Raw genomic sequence first — 15,229 nt, forward strand, 5'->3', positions numbered from 1 at the left:
CAGCCTTATGAAAGATCCGGAGTTCAAGCTGGCAGCACGGCCCAGGAAGTCACCATTTAGAAACCACACTTTTTTTCTTTTTCTTTCTTTCTTTTTTTCTTTTTTTTCCTTTCTTTCTTTCTTTCTTTCTTTCTTCCTTTCTTTCTTTCTTTCTTTCTTTCTTTCTTTCTTTCTTTCTTTCTTTCTTTCTTTCTTTTTTTTTTGTAACTCTGAATCAGAAAGACCTCTCTTAAGGGAATCATGTCTCTGCTTGCTTCAAGCAAAGTGAGCAAGAAACTGAGTTAAACTCTGCTTTTTGGGTCTAGAATTCCTTTTCAACCTCTCTGAGGTTTTTATGTGGATGTAGTTACCCACATTGGTGTACCAATCTCTTGTAGAAGCCTACTTGCTTGTTCGTGGCTGCTCAGACTTGAAATAAGCACACAGAAACTGTATTAATTAGTTCACTGCTTGTCCTATTAACTCTAGCTTCTTATTGCCTAGCTCTTATATTTTAATTTAACCTATTTCTATTAATCTATGTAGCACCACATGGCTGTGGCTTACTGGTAAGATTCCGGCTTATCTGTTCCCAGTGGTGGCTATATGGCGTCTCCCTGTCTATCTTCTTTCTCCCAGCATTCAGTTTAGTTTTCCCTGCCTAGCTGTGTTCTGCCCTGCAATAGGCTCAAAGCAGTTTCTTTATTCATTAACCAATAAAAGCAACACATATTCAGAAGGATTTCCCATATCAAGTATGCGCTAGCTTAGTAGAGTGTAAGATAGTTGACTTTTGCCTTACATTGTCATTTACATAGCCTGTCTGTCACTGACACCTTTAAGGGCTTTCAAAATAGCAATTACCCATTTTCTGGGAAATCAATGACCATGAGTAGCATCTTTCAGTGCAAGAAATTAAAAAAGACCTATAAATATCTATTGCCTTAAAAATTCTTCCTAAAAAGAGTCACTTAAAACTACAATATATGAAGCAAAGAAATAAATTAGGGACAAGGTCACTTTGTGGGTCAGGGATGATTGTATATGCTGGTTCAGTCTGTAATGTTGAGGCTGTAGAAACACAGAGGAAACAGGTCTTCCTGGAGATCAGGTTTCCGTGGAGCCAGAGGAATGTGTAGGAAGCCTGTCGAGTCCCTTGCAAAAGACTGAATGTGGAATGCTTGTAGAAGAGGAAACAAGGGCAAAACCTTAGTGATCAGCTGCTTTATTCCCATCTAGACCCAACCCATCTTATGTGCTTTTTATTTTATTTTATTTAAAGAATAAACAAACAAACAATCTTTTCTCATTTTACATACCAATTCAAGTTCCCATTCCCTCTCCTCCTCCCATTCCATCCATCTTCCCTCCTCCACCCCTATCCACTCTTCAGAGAGGGTAAGGCTCATTGCTTTGGGATCGGTCCAAGACCCTCCCTACTATATATATATATATATATATATATATATATATATATATATATATATAGGCTGAACAAGGTATCATCCAAAGAGAATGGGTTCCCAGTATAAGCGGTAGGAATAAATCCTGGTGTCACCACCAGTGAGTCCATGGGTCTTTTCTAGTCTGCATCACAGAAACTGAAGATGGACAGTGATCTGGGATATGAGCCATGTAAGCTGCTTTGAGCTGCTTGCCCCTCCACATGAGGAAAGATAGCAAAACCTGCCTGGGAACTGCAGAATTAGTGCGATGGAAAGCAGGCCCGTGCCTCTTGTTAAGAATTTAAGAGAGCCTTGGAGAGAAACACAGGTCTCAGGAATTGTCAGCTGGCTAGAAGTTTCACAGGCGTATTCCATTTAATTCTAAAGCAATAAAAAGGGACAAGCTGATTTCTGAAATACTTGAGGCAATCAGGTTCACAGTAAAACAGGGTGTCATTCACAGGCAGCAGGAACAATGACAAAGGGCTTAAGACAAATGGAGAAAGCCTCGCTTTTGCCCTAGGTGTTGTTTTTATTTGAGGTTTTATTTAAATTTTTAGTTTCTTTTTTAGAATTTCATGCATGAGTGCTATTATTTACATCATCTTCACCCCTCCTTCTTTTCTTCCCAATTTCTCCTGTACCCCCATTCCCTCTCAGATTATTGACACATTTATATGTGTATATATACATATATATCACACAAATGTATATATAAATAGAACTTGCTGAATCTGTTTTGTGTTGCTTATATGTAAATGTGTTTAGATGAGATCACTTTCAACCGGATAACCTCTAAGGCTATCCCTAGAGAAGAGTGATTTCTTTCCATGTCAGAGGCTGTCAATTGCCTTAGCTCTTCATCGAGAGGTAAAGGCTTGAAAGATTTCTCCTGATGTGCTGGCATGACTCTTCCCACATTTGAAGCTCAGTTATGCAAATTAACAATATAAATCTTGGTTCATTGAAAAACCCATATGAAAATGATTTTAAAGAACGTTTGTGATACTACAACAGGGCCGCTGTTCAGGAAGTTATCCAAATAATAGCACTGAGAAGGGGTTTTCCCCTTTCTCTTATTTCCTCAGCTTTCTGTATCATGAACATTATCCTGGATGTACTAATTGGAAACACAGCGCTATATGTTTTATAAGCACTGTCTCATTAACCTAATGATTGCTAACATTCATTATTTTATACACAGGAAACCTAGACATAAGAGAGATTAAAATCATATCTTGGGCTCTGTCATAAAGAAACATGGTGAGCTTTGCTGCGAAAGGGCATGTCTGTCATGGAGCATATCAGTCACAGAACTTATAATATGAATCAGTCCTCCAGAACATGAGATAGTATGTTGATAGAGAGCACCAATTAAAGTTTGAATGAAACTCAACTTTGCATATTAGTGTTTGGAAGAATTTTACCAGTTATTTACTGTTTTTAAGTCAGTTCGGTTTCTAATGAATGACTGGTAATTTATCTTTCTTGAAGTTCTTCTACTAAAAGGCTACAAAAAAAATGATACCATAAATCAATGGCAGGGCATCTGAAATATCATATAGACATCTATCTGGTCATCTGTGATCACTGATTGTAACTGGCCACACAAGCATCCAGGGGGATGCTGCAGTTTTGGGATTATGATTTAGTTAGGATCGCTGATCACCAGGAGACTGGAAACATTGCAGCTATTTCTTGGAGTCTTGGAATCACCTCAGAGCATTGTAAGAGAAAAGTGAGCAAGCTTCTCGTACCCAAACAACCGTAAGGCTTAAAACATCTGTTGGTGTTGTAAAGAAAGCGATTGTGCCGTACCCTGTGATTCCTGAATGCCACTGATATCATGCAGTCTAGCTCCCAAAGAGAGAGCCAGACTCCCACAAAGCTCCTTAGAAATGAGTTATTTGACCTTGCTTAGGGAAAATTGTTTGCTGACTGTTTTGTTTGTTTGTTTGCTTGTTCTGTCAACCTGACGTAAGGTACAGCCGTGTGGGAGGTAGAATTTCGACTGAGAATATAATCTAATCAGATTGGGGTGTAGTGATCCTGTGGGGTATTTTCCTAGTTAATGTGGGCCTCAGCCCTGGGTATAGGGTTGGTTCTGAGTGTTTCAAGAACTCTCTGAGAAAGCCATGAGGATCAAGCTAGTAAGTAGCACTCCTGCGTGCCTCTGCTTCAGTTCCTGCCTTAGGTTTCTGCCTTGGCTATCTTTGATGATGGTTAGCGAGATATAAGACATATACGTGGAGCAAATCCTTTCCTTTAGAAAAATACTTAAAAGTCTTTTTTTTTTCATTTTACATACCAACCATAGTTCCTCCTGTCTCCCAAACCCCCATCCACTCCTCAGAAAGCATAAGGCTTCCCATGGGGAGTCTACAAAGTCTGGCATATCAAGTTGAGGCAGGACCACGTCCTTTCCCCCAGTATCCAAGCTGAGAAACCCATCTATAGGGAATGGGCTCCAAATACCAGTTCATGTAACCAGGATAAATCCTGGTCCCACTGCCAGACCAAGCCACACAACGGTCATCTACATTCAGAGGGCCTATGCAGGTTCTCCAGCTGTCAGCCTAGAGCCATTGAATTCCCACTAGCTAGGGTCAACTGTGACTGTGGGTTTCCCCGTTGTGATTCTGATCCCTTTGCTCATGTAATCCCTCCTCCCTCTCTTCAACTGGATTCCGGGAGCTCGGCCCAGTGCTTAGCTGTAGATCTCCGCATCTGCTTCCATCAGTTAATGAAATCCTTCCCTTGTAAAGTGTTTTCTCGTGCAATTGAAAGCAAACGAGGACAGCTGGTTGTGTAAAGCATTTAAATCAGTCATTGCTTGTCAGTATCAAGTCTTGGGCCTCAGTTCCCCCAATCAATCATGTTACAGGCCAGGTTTTCCTCAATCAGGATGGAGGGTGGGGTGAATTCCTTGTGAACTTGTCAGTTGTTAGTTCTACTCACCTGGCTCCCCAGAAGCAGACTATTTTAGAGCACCCACTACCGCCACGGTTCCTCTGAGTATTCCCAGAAAATGTCCCTCAGTCAAGCCTAGCCCATATGACTGTTCAGCTTCCTGAACTATATAGTAAGTTTTGACACAGCCGACGTAATTTTCTTTTCCTAACTTAAAGGCCTACAAGATGGTTCACCTTTATGCTCTTAATACCCAGTCCCTTGGCTAATTGTGACCATCTTCTCATGTGTGCATTGGTTGTATTCGCCTCCTTTCTTCTCTTCCAGTCTTAGTCTTTAGATTTTTATTAGCTCAGGGAAGCTTACTGACAACTATTTCTCTGCCTCTTCTACATACTGCCAAACGTAGGCTCTATTGTTTCTCCCCTTATTTCATTTATAGGTATATTTGAAAGACACAGTTTTACTTCTGGCTATTAGCAATAATAACCAGTGGGTACTGACATGTCCACAGATATCCACAGAATGTTTCAAATATTCATCTATTTGTACTTCAAAAATCTGACCTTAAAATTAAGCCACAAATCTGATTTTGTTTCATTTGTATTTTTATAAACTTTGTGTTGGAGGCCAGGTCTGTTTTGATAAGTTAAACAGGTACCTCAAGTCTTTTGTCCCAAGTTTGAGACCCAGCAGTGGAGGTATAAGCCAAATAGATCAAAAGTTCCCCTGCAAATTGCTTTTGGACCCAGCTGTCAGGCTCTTCCAGTATTCCTCAGTCTCTAGGGTTTAGCTGACATACCCCAGTCCCTACCCTAAACTTCTTCAGCCCAGGGACTGGGTTGCCTTTCTGCAGGATGCCCTTCCCTATATAATCCAGGCCCTTTAGTTACCTGGCCCTTTTGTTTACCCTTTACTCTCTTGGACAATCTCTTGGCCCGGGCCACCTCTCTGGGTTGGCATTTCCTCTTACCTCTTCCCTTCCCCTTCTCACATGGCCCAGTTCAGGGTCATATCCACTTTGATTTTCGATTGTTTAATAAAACAATAAAACCCAAGGGTTTAGTTCATGTATTCTACAAAAATGGGAATAACCAGACTCACTTTTCCTTGCCTTCTTCAGCACTTGTCACTCAACAGCACCCACACCTTCCCTATTCTCACAGGCATTTAAGTGATGTGATTGTCCTGAAACTCTGTCTCACAGAGATGTGGGATTCCCTTCTGTATGCTGTGAGTGCCATTGGTTAATAAAGGACTGCTTTGAGCCTATAGCAGAGCAGGGCAGAAAGAGCTAGGCAGAGAAACTAAAGTGAATGCTGGGAGAAAGGAGGCAGAGTCAGAGAAAAACCATGTAGTCCTGCTGGACACAGATGCCAGAACTTTACCTGGTAAGCCAGAGTCTTGTAGCAATACACAGATTACTAGAAATGGGTTAAATTAATATGTAAGAGTTAGCTAATAAGAAGCTAGGGCTAATGGGCCAAGAAATGATTTAAATAATATAGTTTCTGTGTGATTATTTTAGGGCTAAGCGGTGGGAACAAACAAATGGCCCTATTACAATATCAAATCTTTTTCCTCTGCTTCTCCTCTTGTGTGCTGGGCTAAGGGACCTCGATCTCTGCAGATGTGGTGTTTGTGTGTCCTGCTCCCTTTGGTGCTGGTAATACTGTGTATAATACAAATTCAAGCTGGGTAGACTGTTACTTCTGCTGTGAATCTCTGGGCAGATCCCATTATCCTGTTATCTTTTCTTGTCTCTGCTCTTTTGTTATCCAGAGTCAATCTGTTACATTAACATCTCCACTCTGGTTTCTGCTTCCTGTCTATTCTCCCATGACACATGTTACTTCCTTTGTCCAAATCTTTCAGATTTGATTAAGAACATGTTTAAAACTCTGGGAAGACTAGAATTCAGTCCATCACCCACAGGGAGTGATTCAAAAACATTACCGGCAGGAGGAAAGGGCAAGAATGTGTAACTTTTTAACTTGGCCCACACAACCATTGACTTGCTCTTTAGTGTGTTGTATTTCCTTCTCCTTTGGAAGATGGTTCCTGTATCTCACTGCGATGCAGTTCAGGAAGACACAATATTACTACTTACTTAATCCTACTATTCTTTTCTGGTTCGATTTGGTCATTATAACAAAAAATTAAAATAAATGTTATAGTTCTTTATCTCAGCACATTTTTGAGAAGGAAAAAATGGGGCAATAAAAACACCTTTTGTATATATTCTGGCTAACTAATACCAAGATGAAGCTAATAACAATAAATGTATCTTCAGGGTTCCTGCTTTTATTTGCAAACTGAAGGAGTGGTTTGGTCTTTTCAAAAATTTCTATATTTAACATTTAACACTAACATCAAATATCTGTGGCTTTACTCTCTGAGATTTCAGTTACCTCTGGTCAGCCACGGCATGCAAATACTAAATAAAAATTTCAGAAACAAAAAAACTCGTAGGTTTCCAATTGCATACCACTCTGAGTCATATGATGAAATCCCAAGCTCTGCCCTGTGGAGGACATGAATCAACATTTTGGAGCATGCCCACATTTTATGTCCAACCAACACACACTACTGAGTACGTCTCAATTTTCAAATCAACTGTCTTGTTATTAGTGCTCATGCCCTGATAATCCAAATTTTACTTCATGATGGTTCCAAAGTGCAAAGAATAATGATAGTAGTGATTTGGATCTGCCAAAGAGGAAGTGTGAAGGGCTTTTTGTTTAAATGTGAAAGGTGAAAGGTCTTAGTTTGGTAAGGCGAGAAAAATCTATGTTGAGGTCACTGAACTGGCAGGAAGAAGAAATCTTCCTGTGAAACGGGTAAGAAAAAAAATCTGTTCTGATTTTGTTGTTCTGCTTCCAAATGCAAACCGTATGCTGTTACGATGTGATAAGTGCTTAGATACGACGAAAAAGGCATTAAGTTTGTGTGAATTGTAGGAACAGAAGCCATGTGCTGATTGACAGCAGTGTGTTGTGTCAGAGACAGTCGAACATATATGAAAACTTCAGCACCAGATTCTCTGAAATGGATGGTGCCGAGCCCTTTACTGCCAGTGAGGGATGGTGTTGGTGTCAAGATCCCGAAATAATAGTGTTGAGCCCCACACATTTTCTCACATCAGGGAGATAATGTATCCCAAAGAAGCAGATAGAACTGTGCATTGTGTGTCTTGCTATTATCTGCCTGTTTTAATCTAAGATGCGGAGATTTTAAAGGCTAAATAAGATTAGAGAAAGTGAAAAATGTCACACTTCTTACCCAGCATTGTTATTATCTCTGAAACGAAGTATGAAGACGTCCAAGGAGATGTTTTGATCTTAGATGTGACATTAAAAGAGACCCTGGAATAAGCTTGCACTTGCAGCCAGGTCTGACCAGACTGAATGCTTCAGGGATTCACTTGTTTTTTGACCCATTTTCTTTGTTTATTCCTACTTAAAAAAAAATTTTCTAAACTAAATTTTGAATGTTTATTTTACTTTAATATATTAATCATATATATTAGTGGGTTCTCTTATGACATTTTCATACAAATGCATAATGTATTTGAATCATAGTCACCGCTTCACCCTCTTTTGTTCCTTACAAGTGCCTTATTCACACCCTTCTTCCCAAATAGCCACCCTCTGGTTTGTGTGTGTGTGTGTGTGTGTGTGTGTGTGAAGACTAATGAGTTTCATTAAGTAGTAGGAGAGGGGGTGTTTACAGGAACAAGTAGTTACACTATACACAAGAATGTCTTTCCCACTCTTTTAGCCGTTAACTGTGTGTAAATCCTCGGGGAAAGGTCCCCATTAGACCCTCCCCAGTCTGTGACAAGGTGTTGACAGGCTCAGTATTGTACAGGTCTTATGCAGGTAATCACAGCTGCCATACGCTTTGGACTGTGACAGTTATGTCATCCCCAAAGGCAGTACTCCACACCACTCTACCCACATTCCTCTAGCTCTGTCTTACGTCATTTCCACCTCCCCATCCATGGTGCTCCTGGCCATTGGTTCTTTTTTGTTTTGTTTTTTATAATTTATTTATTTTTGTTTTATGAGCACTGATTGGTTTTTGTCTGCGTGTCTATCTGTATAAGGATGTCAGATCCTTTGAAACTGGAGTTATAGAAAGTTGTGAGCTGCCATGTGGGTGCTGGGGATTATGGGTCCTTCGGAAGAGCAGTCTATGTTCTCAAGTGCTGAGCCATCTCTCCAGCCCCCATGTTCTTTCTTGTTCAGCGCTCATCAGTCATTTATTCCTAGGGCTTGACCAGTTATGATTCTCTGCAGCCTCTGTTGCCAACTGCAAAAACCGTCTTCTCTGATCAAAGTTGACAGCAACACTAATGAATATAGTTTTTCAGAAGGTGATTTGACGAACATATAAAGTCCATTTTGCCAATCGGTAACAGTATCTATCCCACTAGGGCTATAAACTCTCCAGTCCTGTGCTATCCATTGTGTTTACAGTGCAGGATGTGAGTTCCCGCCTACAGGGCTGGCATCAAACCAAATCAGGGAGCTTCATACCAGTGGGCACGTCTTGCCTGTCGGACAGTAATTTTTCACTAAGGATCCACAACTGATTAAGACTGTTGGTGACAAAAGCAGCCTGCCCAGTGCCTACTAGCATGCTGACAATAGCTGCCAGAGGGCATGCTTCTGGTGCATTTCCACAGCCACAGGGGGTCGGGGGTGGAGGCATGCTTCTGGTGCAGTTCCACAGCCACAGGGGGTCGGGAGTGGGGGCATGCTTCTGGTGCAGTTCCACAGCCACAGGGGGTCGGGAGTGGGGGCATGCTTCTGGTGCAGTTCCACAGCCACAGGGGGTCGGGAGTGGGGGCATGCTTTCAGTGCAGTTCCAGCTGAATTTCACTATGTCCTGCAAACCAGAGATTTGATATCTTGAGTTTTGCTTCCTAGATTTGGTGGACAAAAGGACTGTATTAGCATATTGTTTGGATGGCCACGGAGAATTCTTTGACCAACTCATAGGGAAGCCCACCCCCCACCAATACTGGGTTTTTCATTTAATAGCCTATGGCTTCTGGAAATAGCAAAGCTTTTTTATTATTATTTTATTATGTTTTTGGTAGTGAATATACATACCACTTACCAAATTTCTTCCTTAGCCTTACATTTTATTTGTTTCTTTCTAATTCACTTGCTTAAACATTGATCTCTTAATTTATAGATGGAAAAGTCACCCGGCATGCAGTGTTCCATTGGTGAAGCAAAGATTCAAAACAAAAACCCATTCTTCTCATTCCAGTGAGCTGTTTCTCACCATAAAAGGAAAGGCAAATGAAAAGTAAGTTTTGAAATTTTTCTTGTGGAGAAAGGACTCTGTGGGTTTTTTTTTTTTTTGAAGACAGTAAAATATAAAGCATTGATTCTACTAAAAGGAGCTTAAAATTTAATATGAGAAATAAAATGATGGTGACCATAAGCTCTGACAGAATAAATGACCAGTTACGCCATGGCCATGCATGTGTAAGAGTGGCGTGGGTTGTACAAATCTTTGTAGAGTATTAAGCTAATATTAATCAGGAAGTATTTGCTTTGAGAATTCAAATTGTGAAAGACACAGATAAAAAAAAGACACAGAGAACTAAATGAATGATGCTGTGTTAAATTTGAGAAAATAAATAATGACAAATAGGTTAATAGGGTCTTCTGTACATAAAAGGAACATGAGAGAAATGGGTAAAAAATGAACTAATTGGTTGGAAAAATGAAATCCTTAAAAGAGTAAAATATTTGGGACTACCGTTAACAAAAGAACTATGAAATGTATAATCTACAAAGGATAAGAACTGATAAAAGAATTTTCAGGGGTCCTAAATAAAGAGAAATGCAGCTCATCCCCATGGATGAGTGCAGAACATGGAGTAAAATATAAAGCATACTCTCAATATATTTACTAAAATATAAAGTAAAATATAAAACATACTCTCAAAACTGAGCTTCAAACTCAATAATATCCTGCTGAAAACTCGTGCTGTTTCTTTGCAGAAAACCACAGGCTAATTTTTTGCAGTTGTTTCTTCAGAGGTTTACCATTGAAGATGTTCTTCACCTCCTTTGTTAGGTTTATTGACTTCTTTAAAGCTATTGTAAATGGATGTGTGCCCATGATCTATTTCTCTGTACATTGGCTGTTGATATATAGACTTGCTATTAGTTTGTAAAGGTTAATTCTGTATTCTGCCACTTAGCCAAATTTGTTTATCATTTCTAGAAGTTTTCTGTTTGAATTTTAGGATATCTAACAAATTATATCATTTCATCTATGAATAGGGATAATTTGATTTTTCCCCATTTGTATGCCTCTATTTTCCTAATTTCCTTCTCTTGTTCTATTTCTTTACCTAGGAATTTAAACAGAATATTGAGAAGGAGTAGGGATAGTGAACATGGTGATCCCTGTCTTAGTCCTGACTTAAGTGGGATTGCTTCAAGCTCTTCTCATTTTAGGTTGATGTTGGCTGTGAATTTCACATACATAGATTTTATTGTATTTGGGTATGTTCCTTCTAGCCTTACATTCACTCAGATGTTTAGTGTGAAGGGATGTTGGATATTTGTCAAAGATTTTTTTTTCTTAGTCTATAGAGATGATCATTTGATTTTTGTCTTTAAGTCCTTTTATGTGGTTTATTACTTTTGTTGACTTCTGTATGTTGAACCATCCCTTCATTTCCAGGTTAAAGCCAACTTGTTTGTGGTGGCTAATCTTTTTGATGTATGCCTGTATTCTATTTGTAAGTATTTTATTGGGAATTTTTTTGAGTATATGTTCATCAGGGATATTGGACTATAGCTTCCTTCCTTCCTTCCTTCCTTCCTTCCTTCCTTCCTTCCTTCCTTCCTTCCTTCCTTCCTTCCTTCCATCACTTTATCTGGTTTGACTATTAGGGTGATACTGGCCTCATAGAAGTTTAAGAGTGTTCCTTCTCTCTTTCTTGTTTAAGAAAGATTTGCTTTTGATAATTTTTGAAAGCCAGGTGGAATTCTCTGTGAATGCACCTGGCTCTAGACTTTCTCTAGCTTGTAAGATTTTTATTACCATTTCAATCTCCTCATTTGTTATGGTTGTGTTTGGTTGTTGGGTTCTTGGTTAATTTTGATTCAGAAATTCATGCATTTCTTTGAGATTTTTCCAGATCGATGGAGTACAGTTCTTTAGAGTATTCCCATATAATATCCTGAATTTCTCTAGTGTCTATTATAATATTTACCTGTTCTCTTCTTATTGTTTTTATTTGAGTTCTCTCTTTCCTTTGGTTAGGGGTGTCAATGATCTTTTCATCTTGTTTATCTTCTCAGAGAATTGTATCTTTGACTCTCTTTATTATTTTCTTTGTTTCTCTTTCATTAATTTCTGCTCTGATTTTTATGTTTATTACTGTCACCTGGGCTTGGATTTGGTTTGCTCTTGTTCTTCCAGTTTTTTGAGTTATATCATTAAATCCCTGAATTCTGTGGTTTTTAAATTTTTTTTTATTGTATACATTTGGGACTATAAATTTTCCGTGTAGAACTGCTTTCAATGTGTTGCAGAGGTTTTGTTGTGTTGTGTTGTGTTTTCATCTTCATTTGCTTCCAGGAAATTTTTTATGTCTTTCTTGATTTTTTCTTTGATCCACTATTTATCCATTAATGAGTTGTTTAATCCCACGAGCCTGTGTATTTCCTAGAGAGTTCTTTGCTGTCAATTTTAAGTTTTGTTGAGTTTTAACCAGTGGGAATACAAGGGCTGATTTCAATCTTTTTAAATCTGTAAATATTTGTTTTGTGTCCCAGATGTTGTCTATTCTGTGTATCTATTGTGTTTCTCTTTCTCAGACCTCACCAGTATTATTATTACTGCCTTACTTATTGAAGTTTAGACCTTTCCTAACCTGCTCCTCCTAATACTTCTAACCTCTTTCCATTACCAAGTTCTAAAGCCATTTCCAACTTTTCATGGGTTTATTATAGTTCTGCTCTGTTTCCAGTGCTCTCTCTTAGTTTATCAACACTGCTATAACAGAGTGCTTGCAAATGGAGAATACAGTGGCCAGAAATGCATAGAGTCATATTTGTAGAGGCTGAGCACTCTCACTATTAAGGTGCCAACATCTGGAGAAAACCTTACTAAAATATCACAGCTTTGTAGAAGATAGCACAAGGAGAGAGGAAAGTGGGGATGCAGGAGGAAGTAAGCTTGTAATAGTGGCATCAGTTCATTTATGAAGGTGGAGCTCTCATGACACCAAAAAGAGCATGGCTTTTATTGCATACAATGTGAGACGAGAGAGATCACTTAAAGAAACAGAATTTTAGGGACTTGATGCATTCTCATCTGGGAATAATGGTAGAGGAAGGAACATGTAAAAAAATGACCATGGGTTGATGCGAATGGAAGGAATTCAGATATTATTTGTCAAGACAAGGAGTGGGGGAATGGTAAAGGCATTTTAAAACTCTTTGGGTCTTCCTTTCCATTAACAAGCACAAATTGGTGGACCCTCTTAAAGCTTCCTTTCTATTCTGTTACAATGGGAGCTAAATTTCAATATGAGCTTTGGAGGGGGTGAAAAGCAAAGTTGACCAACTTCTAAAGTGTTTTAGCACAGAAAGTGTCCCATGGCAGGGTGCTCTTACTTTGGGCTCTGTTATTTAAGCCAATGATTCTTTACTGTTATTACTTTTAAATTCTGTCATTGATTTTTAGCTCCATGGGAATTTCAGGATAATTCTATCATTAGGGTATAATGGTGTGGGAAGTCCTTCTGTATATGTGTTGTTTTTATTGGTTAATGAATAAAGAAGCTGGCTTGACTTATGATAGGGTAGAGTAGAGCTAGGTGGGGAAAACTAAACTGAATGCTGGGAGAAAGAAGGCGGAGTTGCTAGATGCCATGTAGCCACCAGGGGGAAAAGATGTAAGCTGTCAGCTGGAACCTTGCCAGTAGGTCACAAGCCTCATTGTTAAAATATAAAACAATGGAAATGGGTTAATTCTAGACGTAGGAGGTAGGTAGCAATATGATTAAGCTATTGGCAAAACAGTATTACAAATCATATAGTTTCTGTGTGATTATTTCAGGAGTCTGGGCGGCCAGGAAATGAATGAGGGGCCTCTGCCTGCAGTATGGAAGCTGAATGAGAACGGCACCCATACACTCATATATTTGAATGATTAGTCAGTCACCAGGTAGTTGAACTGTTTGGTAAGGCTTAGAAGATACGACCGTATTGACAGGAGATATATCACTGGGAGTGGGCTTGAGGTTTCAAAAATCCACATGAGGCCCAGGAGCTCTGTCTGTGTGCTGCCCGTGAATAAGGATATAAACCTCTCAGCATCTGCTCCAGGGCCATGCCTATCTGTTTCCTGCCATGTTATCCAGGCCCTAGATAAATGCTTTGGTCATGATGTCTCTTCACCAATATTAATACGCTTATATAGCTGTCACAGGCAAATATAGAATAATGGAGGAAACTTAAAACTCTCACAGACTTGGAATTAAGTACTGCTTAATGAGTGTCAGATGCAGACATCTCAGTAAATCTTATTAGGAAAGACTATTTTTTTCATCTTACTATTAAGTGTATTTAATTGTCTTTCTGACTAACAATGAAAAGATAATTCATTTATGTTTATGTACACATAATTAATTTATGTCTGAATTATCTGCTTTCTAATTGTGGTGTGTGTGTGTGTGTGTGTGTGTGTGTGTGTGTGTGTGTGTGTGCGTTCTTGCTTGCTTGCTTTCACAGTATACCTTGATCCCTGTAACTCACCAATGTATAGGGTTTCCTAGGTCTTAGGAAGTACCAGAAACTGATTGTGAACCTCAGTGTGTGGAGAAATTTTAAGGCAGAAGATATGTTTTCAGAGCTACTTTGTCACTATCCCATCATAACATTGAGAATTATTTTGACATTGCTCTTACAAATAAGGCCTAGCTCGTTTGTGCTAATATCATACTTCACATCTATTTTCAAAGTCTATAATTTGTCTTGGCATGCTATCAGTATTTCAATTAAGATTATTTCCTTTTTTCTTATAGACAAATAAGTTTAATGTGTTTCTTTAGCGACTACTTAAATTTTGGCTCTTGTGTCTTCCTGAATTTCTTGTAGTATTCTTCTGATATTAGTGCTTCTAATCCAAATGTAGTCATTATATGTAGGTCTGTGTCATCTACTTTTCTGGAATATCTTGCTGCCAAGATAAATTTTATAAATAAATAGATTTTATCTTGCTACCAATTAAATTTTGTTAATTCCAGTAACAGAGTTGTCTGCATGACTGTATAATCAAGGTTCCATTTTACTACTTAATATTAGATAATGAAATGAAAAAAAAGTATACATGTTCTTGTATCCTATGCAAGCCTTCATTTTCTTCCACCTTGGAGTTCAGAGTAGCCTCTGAGGTCTAAGTTAGATCAGCAATAGAGTCTGTCTCTTGTTTTTCTTTTTTTTTTTTCAAATTCAGATCCTTTATCCTCTTCTTCTTTTGAGATGGTTTTAACATCAGCAACAGGATCCCTTAAACTCTTGTCTATACAATGGTTGTAAAACCAGTCTCTCTAATATTATCTTGAAGTTTCACTTTATTGCTTCCAATCTCTTGGATTGATCAACTTCTTTTTAAATTTAATTTTATGTGTATGGGTATTTTACCTGCATATATATCTGTGCACTTCATGCATTCCTGGTGTTTGTAGAGGCGAGGAGGCATGAGAGCCCCTGGAATTAGGATTACTGACAGTTGAAAGCTGCCTTATAAGAGCTGGGAATTGAACCCGAGTTTTCCGGGAGAGCATCCTATAGCAAGATAACCACATTTAACCACTGTGCCATCTCTCCAGCTCCATGTTTCAGTAA

General features: G+C 38.8%; 1 long non-coding RNA gene across 1 annotated transcript in view; it reads left to right on the forward strand.

The window, feature by feature from the left end:
* The window catches only part of LOC125387968 (uncharacterized), a 56,322-nt gene that overhangs the window by 16,419 nt on the left and 24,674 nt on the right, over positions 1–15,229 (forward strand). Inside the window, exon 2 of the long non-coding RNA XR_007228055.3 lies at positions 9,540–9,656. This is a non-coding gene — a long non-coding RNA (uncharacterized LOC125387968). The remainder of the gene's footprint in view (positions 1–9,539; positions 9,657–15,229) is intronic.

Source organism: Myodes glareolus, chromosome 11 (genome assembly GCF_982192425.1).
Source record: "Myodes glareolus chromosome 11, mMyoGla1.1, whole genome shotgun sequence".
NCBI classification, from domain to species: Eukaryota; Metazoa; Chordata; class Mammalia; order Rodentia; family Cricetidae; genus Myodes; species Myodes glareolus.